This window comes from Arvicanthis niloticus, chromosome 4 (genome assembly GCF_011762505.2).
Source record: "Arvicanthis niloticus isolate mArvNil1 chromosome 4, mArvNil1.pat.X, whole genome shotgun sequence".
NCBI lineage: Eukaryota > Metazoa > Chordata > Mammalia > Rodentia > Muridae > Arvicanthis > Arvicanthis niloticus.
Window position 1 is genome coordinate 13564714 of NC_047661.1, and position 14083 is coordinate 13578796.

Genomic DNA, 14083 nt, shown 5'->3' on the forward strand with positions numbered 1-14083 from the left:
TCCTGATTGGCAACTGTCCTGATCCTGGTCACTAACTGTTCTTATCCTGGTCAAAAACTATCCTTATTTGGGTCACCAACTGCTCTCATCCTGATCACAGAATGTCCTCATCCTGGTCACTGACTGTTCACATCCTGGTCACCAACTGTTCACATCCTGGTCACCAACTTTCCACATCCTGGTCACCGACTGTCCTCATCCTGGTCTTTAACTGGCATCCGTCAGGTTCCTTATCCTGGTCTCTAACAATCCTTCTCAAGGCCACAGACTCTTCGTTTCTGCATTACAAGCTGTCTGATTGTAGCCAAAGCTCTGGTGCAGTTTTCTTGCCTCTTCAGAGCACCTGACAGTGCCCATGGGAACAATTTTCATTCAAACCACCACAGCATGCCTCTCCCCAAAGCCCCTTTCTTTTTTTCCTGGCTTTCACTTATACTCCAAACTAAACATGCGGAAGAAAAGATTTGAAGTGAGGAGGACCCTTATATTAGAGAGAATACAGTACTTGTCCCTGTGCACTGGGCTTACTTAGTACAAAGTTTCCAGTTCCATCTGTTTTCTTGTAAATTTCAGTTTTCTTTACAGCTGAAAAATATTCTGTTGTGTGTGTATATGTATCACATTTTTTCCCTTGTCAATTTATCTGTTGATGGACACCTAAATTGACTCCACTTCCTAGCCACTGTGAATAAAGTATTAATGAACAGGGCTGTGGCAGTGTCTCTGGAGTAGGATCTGTTCCCACCAATAGTGTATGAGGTTTGAGTGTGTCTCCTGTGCTCCAGGCTGGTCTCCCACTCAATATGGAGCTAAGGATAACTTTGAACTCTTGAACCTCCTTGAGTCTACCTCCCTAGTGCTGGGATTACGGGTGTGCATCATCATGCCTAGTTTCTGGGGTGGTCAAGATCACATCCCAGGCTTCATGCATGCGAGGCAAGCACCCTACCCACTGCATGTCATCACTAACTGCATATGGTGCTTGTTAAAGCAGTGCGATCAGAGAAAGATCATGGGATGCTGTTTTAACAAATGCCTAAAGATGTGGTAATAGTTGTGGAACCTGGTGATGGGTGAAACTTTGAAGAGTGTACTTTGAGGGACATGAAAAAAGAGTTATAAGTTGCCATGAGCGGGATTTGAAGCCTTATTCTAAGAGAGTACGGTATGGCTTGGTAGACAAGGATAATTAGTAGAAATAATTATCATTGTCTTTTGGATAATATTTTATAAGGCTGAGAGAAGGCTTGGTTGTTAAGAGCAGTTGCTGCTCTGGCAGAGCACTTGAATTTGGTATGTAGCACCCACAACATCTGTAACTGCAGCTCTGAGGGATCCAATGGTTCTTTTGGCCTTTGTAGACACCAAGCATGATAGGCGTAGTACATATACACGCATGCTGACAAAATACCCACATTCTATCTATCTATCTATCTATCTATCTATCTATCTATCTATCTATCTATCTATCTACTCATTGATAATGTCATACCTTTATAGAGCATTAAACCTTCTACCACCTCCTCTTTTCAGCTCCTCCTAGTACTTCCCACCCTGCCTCCCTCCCAACTTCATATCTTCTTTTCTCTGTTGTTATAAATAACTCTCCAAGTCTGATCAGTGCCCTAGATGTGCACATGGGTGTGGGACCACCCATTGGGGCATGGAAACTTACTGTAGGCCACATCCCCAAGGAGAGTGACTCTCTCCCTCAGCAGTCATTAACTTCCTAAAGCTCTTCTGCCAAGGGTAGACCTCTGCTCCCCGGTTTATTCTGGAATTTTTGACTGATTTGATATTGTATGAGTCTTACACAGGGAACCACAACTGGTGTGAGTTGATGTGTGTAACACCCGTGTCATGTGCACAAGTCAGCATTTTGAAAACCTCCTCAACCTCCAGCACTTTCTTTCTGTCCATTGATCTGAGATGTTCCCTGGGTTTTGCATGGGGGAGATTAATATAGAGAACTCATTCAACGATGAGCACTCCCAGTGACTTAATCTGACTCACCACTGACGACTCTCTGTGTTAATTACTACCCATTGCATTAAATAAAAAGACTTCTATGATCAAAGTTGAGAGCAACACCAATCTGTGAGTATAAACATATTCTAAAACTGACCATTTAGCATAACAACAACAGCAGGTTCCCCCTAGGGTCTATGTTCTCTTTTGACTGGATTTATGGCACTGGGCAGAAAATGGCTCCCCTTCTACAGGCCTCACATCCAGTCTGGAATTGGTTCCTCTGATAGCCACAGCTACTGCGGCAGCAGACACATGGGACTAGGCAGGTGAACATGGTAGCAGAAAGGGTACGCAGCTTTGGGTGAGACCATTATTGTCTTTCTCTGCCTGAGCAGCCTGCAAAGCATCTCCCTGCAATATGTAAGCTAGCCAGCACTGAGGGAGTTTCTTAGGCAAGGTCCTCCAGCCAGAGAACCGGTATTGAGCACCTACCCTGCTTCAAATATTGCCTCAAACGCTCTGTGTATATCATCAGTCAGTCATCCAAACAAGGAGACCACCTGCCTGGTGAAAAGCATAGCTCAATAAATTAATTTATTTTTCAAATTTCAGGGCAGTTTCACCAAACCAACTCCTCCTCCTCTTCTTCCTCTTCCTCCTCCTCCTCCTCCTCCTCCTCCTCCTCCTCCTCCTCCTCCTCTTCCTCTTCTTCCTCCTTCTTCTTTTCTTTTTTGCAAACTGTCTGTCCTCCTCAACTCCACTTCTTTCTTAACTAAAACAGATTTTTCTTCCTCAACACCAAGAATAATAGTATGAGGGAGCCAGGACATGCATTTTGAAACATTTAATGATTAGATGATTTTGACCTTAACATTTTGCTTTCGTGTCCCCGAAGAGTCCCTGTTAACAGATCTTGCGATTGAGTCCCGGGAACAAAATGACCATTTTAAACATTTGCATGTGAAGAACACATTCTTCTTTGCTGTAAATAAAGCTCAAGCGTCTCTCCCTAGTGACCCAGCTTCACAGGTGTACATCCTGAGAACCAGAAACATCTGGATGAGGACAGAGGAAAAAACTACACTGTGTTCCAACCCTACAAAGTATGCTTTAAGAGAGAAAAGGGAGAGAAAGTGCCTGGAACAGCCAAAGCTTTTTGCAAAACGAACTCCCTGGTGGGATGATGGAAAAGTTTGGAACTGAGGTTTCCCTGGGGCTGCAAGTGTTACTGGCCTCAAGGATTGAACCAATAATGTTGCTCCAGCGGGTGTGGGCTTCAAGAGCAGCGCCTGCCAAATCCAGGATTCCTTCTCTTCAGCTCTGAAGACAAACCAGATAGAAATGAAATCTACTGGATAGCCGAGGTGCTGTGGAAAGTACATGTGGCTGTGACCAAAAGAAGTCGTTTCTGTTTATTTTTGAATACCAGGCTATCTTTTCGTTGGCGTTCCTCGGATTCTTGCATAATGGTGTTTCTGTGACTAGCATGTGGGTATCAGCAGCAAGCAATGGAGCATTCCTGCTTCAGCAAATAAGGCAGATGATGGACAGGAGCCCTAGAAGTGTCAATTCTCTCCCTGCCCCCCTTTCCAGCTTTCCAGCTTTTAAGACAGGCTTGTGTACAGAAAACCACTACCAAAAAAAAAAAAAAAAAAAAAAAAAAAAAAAAAAAAAAAAAAAAAAAAAAAAAACAGGAAACTTTTACTCTAAATAATTCTGAATCTTTTGCCCAGGAAATTGTCATTTACCTATCACGTATATGCAAGCTATCATATATGTACCACCAGGCTGGGCTCATACTCAGTTTGTAATCTAGAATGACCTTCATACCTCTGCTTGCTAAGGGCTTGGGTTATAGGTATGCACTAGCACATTTGGTTCATGCAACACTGGTTATAGGATTGTGGGGCTTGAACCCGTGGCATTGTGCATTCTAGGTTAGCTGTCTACCTACTGAACTACATCCCCATGCTATGCCATTATTTCTTAACTTTATTTTTTATATATGGGTATAATGTTTATATATATGTCTGTTAGCCTTGCTGTGCCTGGTGACCACAGAGACCAGAAGAAGTCACCAGATCTTGTGATACTGGAGTTAGAGATGGTTGTGAGCCACCATGTTGGTTCTAGGTATTGAACCTGAGTCCTCTGGAAGGGCAGCCAGCGCTGACCACTAAGCCGTCTCTCCAGCTGCCCCTCCAGCTCATTTTAAAAGAGCACTTTCTGATCTTGAGCCTTTTGCTTACCCACCTATATTGTGAGAGGAAAAGCAGACTTTCTTTCTTCCTAGCTCACTCTTTGTGTTTAATGACACCTTTGAAAGGACAGCTCCAAGAGCAGAGTGAATTTCTCTACAGTGGAAGAGCCTTTCCCTTGCCAAGGACACAGCGTGAAGAGAACAGAACATCTGGTTTTCTGGCTACACTGTATTATGGAAAAAGGAAACTGATGATCTTTCTGTAAAGGCACTTCTTATCTCCCAAACATTACCCCCACCGAAAGGTCACATTTGACTAACCCTGGTGTGCTCATCCTATCCCCTGTCTGGGACACAACCAAGTCATTCCCTCACTTAGAAAACGTGCACTGGAGCTATATTGTCAGACTGCCTCTGCCCACAGAACTGAGCTGCTAAGTCTTGGTCAGAGACATTTGCTTTTTACAGGGGGAAGCAGTCAGTGTTGAGACACGTAACTGGTCACATTGCTGAGCAGTGACTGCAAGTACTCAGCTCTAAATGAGCCATCGATAGCCTCACCCCCAAAGCTGAGGGGACACTACAGAAGAGGGGCTGGGATAAGAGCCGAAGGAGGGGGAGGCTTGCTGTGAAGTGCTGTGTGCTCCTACAGTGGGTTTCCCTTCCTCCAGGGGACAGCCCCAGCCAGGCATATATGGGTAGCTCTACTACCTTGACTTGATGGGTTATATGTCAATCAAACAACAACAACAACAAAAAAATCAAATGGCTGAACAAATATAAGGCAGGGAGTTGGAAGGGTGCATGTTGGGATTGCTGTGGTGTCATTAGAGAAAGGAATTGGGGTAAATATGATCAAATTTCATTGAAAACACGTATAGGATTCTCAGAAACAAAGAAAAAACTAAACCAAATAAATTAAGGGTGAGGAAGTGCCTTAGTCAGTAACGGGCTTGCCGTGCAACCATGAGGACCCGAGTCTGGATCCCTAACGCCCATAAAAAGTGGAGCCCTGAAGTGCATGTCTGTAATTCCAGGGCTTGAGAGGTAGAGACAGGAGGCTCCCTGAACCTTGCTGACCAGCCTGTCTAGCCATTCATAAGCTCTAGATTCAGTGAAAGACTGTCTCAAAGGACTAGGACAACGGAGGACATCTGATATTAATGCCCAGTGTTCTATTCCAGTCTCCACATGCATGTGCACACACATGCAACATGCACACATAATATACATGAACATGGACACACACACACACACACAAACCAATGTACCATAGACTTAGGAGATCATAAAAACATATTTATTTTTGACAGTTATAGTCCCATATCAAGTACCAACATGGTCAACTTCTGTCAAGGGCCTCTTCTGGCTGTAGAGTGATAATCCTGTTGTACTGTCACATAGTAGAATAATGTCAAGAACGCTCTATGTACTGTTGAAGATGCAGATATCATCTATGGAGCACTCATCTGTAAGAACATATTCCCTCCCCTAAGGTGTAGTGACTGTCAAGGAAGAGAGAGCAGAAAGAGTGTGTGAGACAGAGGTCATGGAGGACCAGACTGAAGCAGTGTCTTCTGGACATGGCAGAACTCAGAAACCCAAGGCAGCCATGTTTGCCTGCATACAATCTGTACACAGTCAAGCCAGTCAACATCCCACCATGGAGTGGGAGGGGTCTAGTGGAAGATTTGTTGGCAGTTGATGGCTTCTGAAGGAAAGAAAGTCAGCTTTCCTTAAGGGTGTGGACCCTGGAGGTTGAACAGTGGATGACCCCACACCCATGAGTATATGGGCAGTACAGATTAGACTTGGTGGATTATGAAAAACAATCAAAAAACACATGAAGTTGGGAAGGGGTTGAGGGTGGGAGCTGGACCTGGGAGAAGGTGTGCACAGAGAAAGTGGGAAAATGTGATGAAGATATACTGTAGGCACATGTGAAGCTCTCAAAGAGTTTATATATGTTATGTATGTACATATGGCTTAAAAACAGAAATCTCTGTGAATTCTCCCACTCACAACTGCAGTCCAATCATGTCCCAATACCATCACATGATGAAGTAGGGTTCCAGTGGATTGGGGAGGACACAAAAACATTCAATCCACAGCACACACTCAGCATAAACGGTAGTAAGACTCACTTAGTACCTAACATCACTCGGCCATGAGGAGAATTCTTATCCATCAAAAGCAGCTGTTATAGTTAGTCGCTCTATCCAGGGAGTGAGCTCAGGTGGCTATGCTTGGGTGGCCGGTGTCCTTACTCACTGAGCCGTCTCTCTGGCCTTGTTTGTTTGTTTATTTGTTGAATTTATTTATTTATAAGGCAGGGTCTCATATAGCCCCATCTGAATTCAAACTCACTATATAGCCAAGGATAACCTTAAACTTGATAGCAGGTGTATACTACCATGCTCAGTTTCAGAGGCAATTTTACAAGACTGGATTCAAGGCAGGAATAATCAGGAGATAGTCTGGTTGTGCTCTGAGACTGCCTTGGTTGTTATGTCTATAATCTTTCTTTTTCAAGAGACTGCAATCTTTGCAAAAAATAGAGACATTGTTTTCCTTAGCTGTACTCCTGGTCCATATAATGGCTCCTGGAGCACAGGAGGTACTAACGAGTGTGATGGAGAAATGAATGTGTTTCCAGAGCGGAAGCAATGCTGATGAACTTCACCTTCACTGATGCAAGTGTGTGGAAGGCAGCAGAATTGCAATGCTCCCAGGTGAGTCTCTAGCTGTTTCCCTGGAAACATGTGTAGGGTGGTGGGCTGTGAGAAGCAGCTGGGTGCTTGGTCAAGAACGAGCTTGAAACCCCGGACCATTATTGGACGGCAGGAGTTCCCTCTGCTTCCAAGCCCTGGTTCTTTTCATTTAGCTTCAGCCCTGTAACAACCACAGAGAAGTTGCTGACAATCAGTCATGAGGAGCAGTGCCTCAGGCTCTCCCACATGCAGATGAGGTATCTCCAAGCTCTCAGACCAAACCAATAAACATTATCTGCTGCCAGACCCTAACCCACCCCAAAACTGTATATAAGGGCTCTATTTAGGGGAAGTAAAGTGCTCAAGAATCATCCTGGTGTCTGAGAGTTTCTGTCACAAGAGCTGTAACACTTGCTCTCCCCGGAACCTGCCTGGGACACCAAGCTGCCTCCTTGCCAGCTAGCCAGCTTTTGGACTGGCTCACCACAGAGAGACAGGTGCAGCACCTGGGAGAGACTGGTCAGAGACAGCGACAGCAGTGAGGGAGGGAGGGGGCAGTGGGGGCAGGCAATCTCCCCTCCTGCCCGCACTCTGTGTCCTTAGATCCCCGACCTCCAGCATCAGGCCTGGCCAGAGACCTACAGACAGTGGAGACGAAGGCCGGAGGCAGCACCGAGACAGTAGCAAGCCCTCCCTGCTCTCACCCTGTCCCCAGCCGGGAGACCATCGTGGGACACCCTCCAGAACAAGGGACCTACAAGCATGTTAAGCCCAAAGGCCCCACTGCTCTTTTACAAGCCAACTCACATCCTTCTGCATGTTTAGCACATAAGCTTAAGAGTGACTCTTAAAAAATAATTTTATCTGCACATGTGTGTATATGTATGCATATGTATGTGCTTGCTGATGTGTTTAAGAGTGCATGTGGGTACAAGTGCACATGACAGTATGTGCATGTGTGGAAGCCAGTAGTTGACATCTGGTGTCTTTCACAGATAGCTATTCTGTTTAGTGTTAATTATTGACCTGATAAAACCTAGAATCTGGTGAGAGAAAAGTCACTGGGCACACCTAAGATTTCTTGATTTATTTAGCCTCTGGATTTGTTTGTGGTAGATTATATTGATTGGGTCAAATGAATTGGAAAGACTTGCCCATTGTAGATGGTTCCACTCTCTTGGAACCTTGGGACTACATGTGGAGACAGGGAACTGTACCGTATGAATTCATGGTTCTCTGTTCCAGTTTGTGGATTTGACCTGACCAGCTGCCTCAAGTTCCTGTCAGTTTGACATCTCAGTACTGACCTGATATACTTGACCTGTGAGTCAGACAGAGTAACTTTTTCTCCCTTCTGTTGCTTTTGTCAGATGCTTTTTTAAAAAAATTTGTTTTGTTTTTAGTTTTGTTTTTTTCTACAGCAACAGAGATAACTAAGACAATTGACCTCTACCTTTATTTTTTGAGGTAGGCTATTACATTGAATCTGAAGCTCACTGATTTGGCAAGGCTGGCTGGCCAACTGGCTTCTAGAATCTACTTGTCTCTCTGCCCACTGCCCCACCACTCTGGTATTGCTAACTCACACTACCGAGCTAGCATCCGAGCTCAGCGGTTCCACTCACCTGGCAGGCACTTTACCTGGAGTCATCAGTCAGCCCATCCCTGAGAGGTGACTCTTTTCAACCACTCTTTGAATAGTATTTTGAACTACCCACTTAAAATGTTGTTGTTGTTGTTGTTATTGCCCATTTTCTGTTTTATGTTAGTTGGTTAGAGGGTTGACAATGACTAACAATGGAGTTTGACAGTGGCAATAAAGGCTTAATTTTGCTTTTCTATTATTGAGAATGTTTCCAGACTGGTGGCCTCTTCTCTCTTTTGTGGTAGTTTCAGGACCCTTGCAGTCTTGGGAGCCTGCTCAGTCTAAGAACTGAGTTCGATCCCCAAGATCCCTGTCTAGAAGCCAGGAATAGAGATGCATACTTGCAATGCCTGCACTGTAGAGGTGCAGACAGGCAGATCACTGGGCTTACTGGCTGCCAGCCTAGCCAAGTCAGCAAGTTCCTGGGAGGCATGCCTCAGGAAGAAGAAGAGAAAGGAACGATGTCTGAGATTGATTTATGACCTCCATGAACACGTGTAGACCTGTACACACACACACACATGTACACTCACATGCACACTGGTACACACACACATATATACACACATGCACACCCATACACACACATGCATACCTGTACACACGTACACACACATGTACACACATATGCACACCTGTACACATGCGCACACATGTACACACACATGTACAGAGAGAGAGAGAGAGAGAGAGAGAGAGAGAGAAGAGGGTGAGGGAGAGAGAGAGAGATTTCAGGACTCTTGGAGGGATTCACAGTGAGCCATTAAGACACATCTTTAACCAGCAACATAAGAATACAGGGCTTGGCAAGAATGCACATTCCCACACACAAAGATTCCAAGATTTAAAATACTTCTTAAGAAGAAGCAGTACATTTGTGAGTCGGGATTATATTAAAAGCAGAAAGGAAAGATGGGTTTTCAACTCCCATATGCAAGGAGGGGCAAATCACAAGAAGAAACTGCCTTGAGGAACTGAGCCAGATGGACAGATGTGTGGCTTGAGGTAAATTTTTGAGAAGTAACCATGTAGTTTCAGAGTATTAGAAATGTGAATGTCAAACAGTAAAATGGTGAGGTCGGGAATTAGACCGTAAGTAATCGGCCTCTTTCTGCTGCAAGTAGTGGTCTGGTTCCACAAGGGAAGTCTTCATGGTGGAAGCTGTCCTTGCAAGTTAGATAGGTGAACTTGGGAGTGGTGTGCATCTGTGTCTGAGGCAGAACTTTCTAGAAGTAGCTGGACCCAAGCCCAAAATGGGAAGGAGTAAGTGTCTGTAGTTGATGGATACACATTTTCAGTTCCAGGTAGTCTTGTGACTTACTGCCTGTCAACATGGCCCTAACACTGCACTACAGGGTTCCAGAATGATCTTCCCCGGAACAGTGCAAAGGGAGTGCTGTCTGCTAGGGAGATGAAAATGCTGGTCTACTCTTTTTAGGATATCCTGGGCCTCATCATAGTAACTGCAGAGGACAAGTGTGAGGAGCCGAATTTGCCATTAAAAGATGGCGCAGGCTTCTGCTTCCTGGTTCTTCATGGAAGCTTTACTTGAGAATGCGCCTGCGCATGGCGCGAAAACCGAGTATGACAATTGGATGAAAGATTTGAGCCAATGAGGGATCTGCATGTCTCCCAAAGCTCTATTTAAGCAGCGGGCTTTCTGAGCTAGGGGTCCTTCCTCCACCTCACTATTAAGAGAGCTGTTTAATAAATGCTGTCAGAAGAATCCTGAAGTGTGGCGTGCTCCTTATCGGCGAGGCTGCGCGCTACAGACAAGAACGGTGGTGACTGAATCCTGTGCCTTTCGGGGTAGAACTGTCCTCTGCGTCCACCCATCCCTTAGCATCGGCTATGTGCATTCTCTATCATGCGTTTCCCATACTCTTTACTTACGTGACTGGGATTGGGTCTGGAGGTGTGTGTGTGTGTGTGTGTGTGTAGAATTTTTCTTTGCCAGTCCCACATGGAAAGATAGTTTTCTTCTAGGTAAGGGCTCTAGTCACCTGCTAGATTACTAATGACACAAAGACCAAAATAGCCTTCACAGTCTGCCAGAGGCTGGAGAGGGCCTGATGGTAGATGGTTCACAACTACATATGCTTTCAACATGATGGAAACTGCATCTTTCAGATGCATCCCCTTTTCTCCTACGATGAAGAAATTTCATTATATTCTTAAAACAACTTGACATGAAAAATTTTGTTCAAAGATATTTTGTAAGGTCAATTTACAACCTTAATTAGAATGGATTCATGAGTGTTTATGCAATTCTTCTAGAAATGGCTATTACTGGATTAGGCAGTAGTGAGTATTTTATAGAAGAGTCAATACGTGCTGTGTGTTTTCAGACTTGCCATCTGGTTCTAGTCTCTGTTTGGCAACAGGGTTTTATACGTGGCTTGGTTTGTGCAGCCAAGAAACCTCTCATACTTTGCAATTTGCCACTCTTTTCAAAGACCTACTTAGAGGCTCAAGCTTGTAGCACAGGCTGCCTGCCGGATTTAAGTGTCTTAAGTTAGAGTCTCAGGGGCCTGAAATATCGCTTGTACCCACACATTTCCTGGTAGGCCAAACTTCGCAAAATAAACACAGATGACCTCTCGCCCATCCAGGCTTCCGGAAAGTTTAGAAATGATGCAAGCTCTTGGCAATATGATATGACACATTGCTATGCCTGAGCTGAATGTGAACTTCCTCCATTCTGCCCCAGCGTGGACAAACAAGCTACTTTGGCCTTGCTGTGGACTTGGAATCTGCTTGACTTCAACACAACTAGATGCTAAGTGAGTGGCCCCTGCTTGGAGAAGAAGGAGCCACAGGGGAAGTCCCCTGGTCAAGTCACAGTAACATTAAAGGCAGAGGAGGAAAGAGAAGTTAGTTTTCCCAATGGTACCTCAGTTTCCCTTTCTTTCTCCACCTCCCTTGTGTGCAGGAATAGATGTCTAGAATCAATCAGGGTTCTCCAGAGTGGCTGAGGGGTGTTGTAACACGTGACGCTGGCTTTGTTCACTCTCTTTGCAGGAGTGTAAGCTAGAACACCCCTGCCCTGTCCCACGCCTGTCCCTTTGTCATTCTGCCATTAAGCTGGCTCTCAGTCTAGCTTCTGTCCCAGGATGATTTATTCTGATTTCTCTCATTCAATAAATGTAAATACACGTGTGAGTACTGACTTGTGTGTTCTGTCTCCTTTAACACTGTTTAATTATTCTGTGCGCTGTACACAATACCAAGTCGGAGTGCAAAGGCCCTTATTTATTTCCTTGAAGTTTTGTTTTGTTTTCATTAAGATTTTCTTCTCCTTCCAAGTCCTGAGTATTCTGTTTTCCACACTTAGAAGTATCAGAGCACACACTTATGTTACAGAACTAGGCACACCTGATTAAAGAAGTTTAATCATTAATGATTAAGGTGAGTGACTGTGATTTGTCCCTGAAATGCTTGTCTCCTGGCTCCTGACTCTATGTTGAAGGCTATGGAGCATGCATAGCAGAGGTACGTCACTAGGGTTGGGCCTTTGAAACTTATGCCTGTCATATGTTCCAGCTGTGTTATCTGCTTCCTGGCCTGTGGCATGAAAGCCATCACGTGCTCCCACTGTGTGGCCTGAGCTGAATTCTTACCATGATGGAACGAGAACTTCTGAAGCTGGAGGCCATAACATATCGTCCCTCTACTGTTTCTGTCAAAAATGTTGGTCACAGCCACAAGACAAGTAATGGACCTTGAGAAACTGTTACAGACTGTGAGCAGTGTTGCTGTGATCTGTGGTTCTCAGGCCTTGGGAACTGATTTCCAGGAGGGATGTGGAGGAACTGAAACCGCAGGATAGAAAAGCCCTAGGCTGTTGTAAGCAGAACTTAAGAAGCCATTCTGATGGACATTTGGAAGATCACAGAGCTCATAGGAAGGTGGCCAGGAAAGATCAGGACCATAAGGTGTCAGGGGAGAACAAAACAAACAAACAAACAAACAAACAAACAAACAAAAACTCTAGGAGGGACTGCACTAGAAGCCATTAGTCTTACGTGCTAAAAAAGAAAAAGTCTCTTTATACTCTGCTGAATGTGACTGAAGCTGAATTCAAAATGAACTAATTAATTTGGTGGGAGGAATGTCAACATAGCGTGATGTTCAGACTATGAAAGTTATTGCATGCTGGTTTCAGCCAGATTTACAGTGAGAAATGGGGGCAAAAAGTGAAGCAGAAAGATGTGTACGTGTGTGAGTGTGTGCGTGTGTGCGTGTGTGTGTGTGTGTGTGTGTGTGTGTGTAGTTTAGGGTGCTGGTGAGGCAACTCAGCCCGTGAAGGCATTTACTTGCTGAACAAGTCTGATGAATTAGGTTTGAGCCCTGGAACCCACATAAAAGCAGGAGAGAACAGACTCCACAAAGTTATTATCTGATCTAAATATGTTCGGGGTAGCATGCACAGTCCTTTATAGACACACCTCTTACATATACATAGCAATAATATAGAAATGTTTAAAATGCTCAGTTTAGAGAGAAATTGCAAACATGGTTAAAGTTAGTGACAAAGCAAATGTAGATGAAGTGGTAGCAATTGCTAAAGAGACAGAGGACCCCCGGGGGACAGTGTCTTGCATTGGTGACCCAATGCAAGGGCTCAAAGGCATGAAAACACAAACCCACCTAAATCCTTTCATTTAAAACAGACCACTGAAGGGTTCCCCGAGGGAGAAGGACAACCTAGGGAAATATTTACTTACTCTGGTGCAGCAATAGTGCAGGAGGACATGTCTACACAGCGACCTGGCAGCCAGATGTGGCATCATCTATACTGCAGCAACAGTGCCAGAGGACGTGTCTACACAGCTAGCTGGCAGCTGGACGTGGCATCATCGATGTGGTGCTGGTTCACAAATATGCTGAATGCAAGATTCCCGGAGTTCCAGAATCTTGTACCAAGGTTCCAAAGGTTCCAGAGAAAAGCCGTGGAGGCTAGGCAGTGTACAATAGGGTCTGGATTCTTGCAGGGCACCACCTGAGCAAGCTATACACGCAGCTATGAGGGGGATGCCTACTTTACAATGTCCGATATTGGAGATGCTGGAAATATCTGCTGAAGGCACTGTGTGAATTCATTTAGAGATGCCACAAGTGCTGCAGATGGTAGAATCATATAGGACAGACTTTTGGGGCTTACTGGAGCTCAGTTCCCACGTGCCCTTGATGGTGGGCACAGGGCTGCTGGACTTCATGTCTGCCCTGCTGGTTTTCAGTTATCTGTTTGCTCAGTCTTTCCTTGCTGTGTTCCATTCTTCCCCGCCCCTCCCCCTTCATTGGCTTAGAAATGTTGATTATGTACATTGGAGGTACGGGACTTTCTTTTTTATTTTACAAGGTCTCTGCACCTTTAAACAGTGTCAGAACTGCTAAGACTATGGGGACTCTTGAACTTGACCTTACACATTATGAGATAAGCCATTAGCCTTTTGGGCTAGAGGTGAAATGTTACTATTTGCCTCTAAAATGTCCCCCAATGGACAATGTTTTGAATGTTAGTCTCATAGCTACTTGTGCTATTTTGAAAGATGT

At 44.7% G+C, this 14083-nt stretch overlaps 1 long non-coding RNA gene across 1 annotated transcript; it reads right to left on the reverse strand.

Annotated features, from left to right (window-relative positions):
- Positions 1-5449: 5449 nt before the first annotated feature.
- Positions 5450-13542, reverse strand: LOC143441861 (uncharacterized). The gene is made up of 3 exons (XR_013109601.1): positions 13255-13542; positions 6855-7063; positions 5450-5676 (listed from the first exon to the last, which is right to left on the reverse strand). It is a non-coding gene; the product is annotated as an uncharacterized LOC143441861 (long non-coding RNA).
- Between the last annotated feature and the right edge of the window lie 541 nt (positions 13543-14083).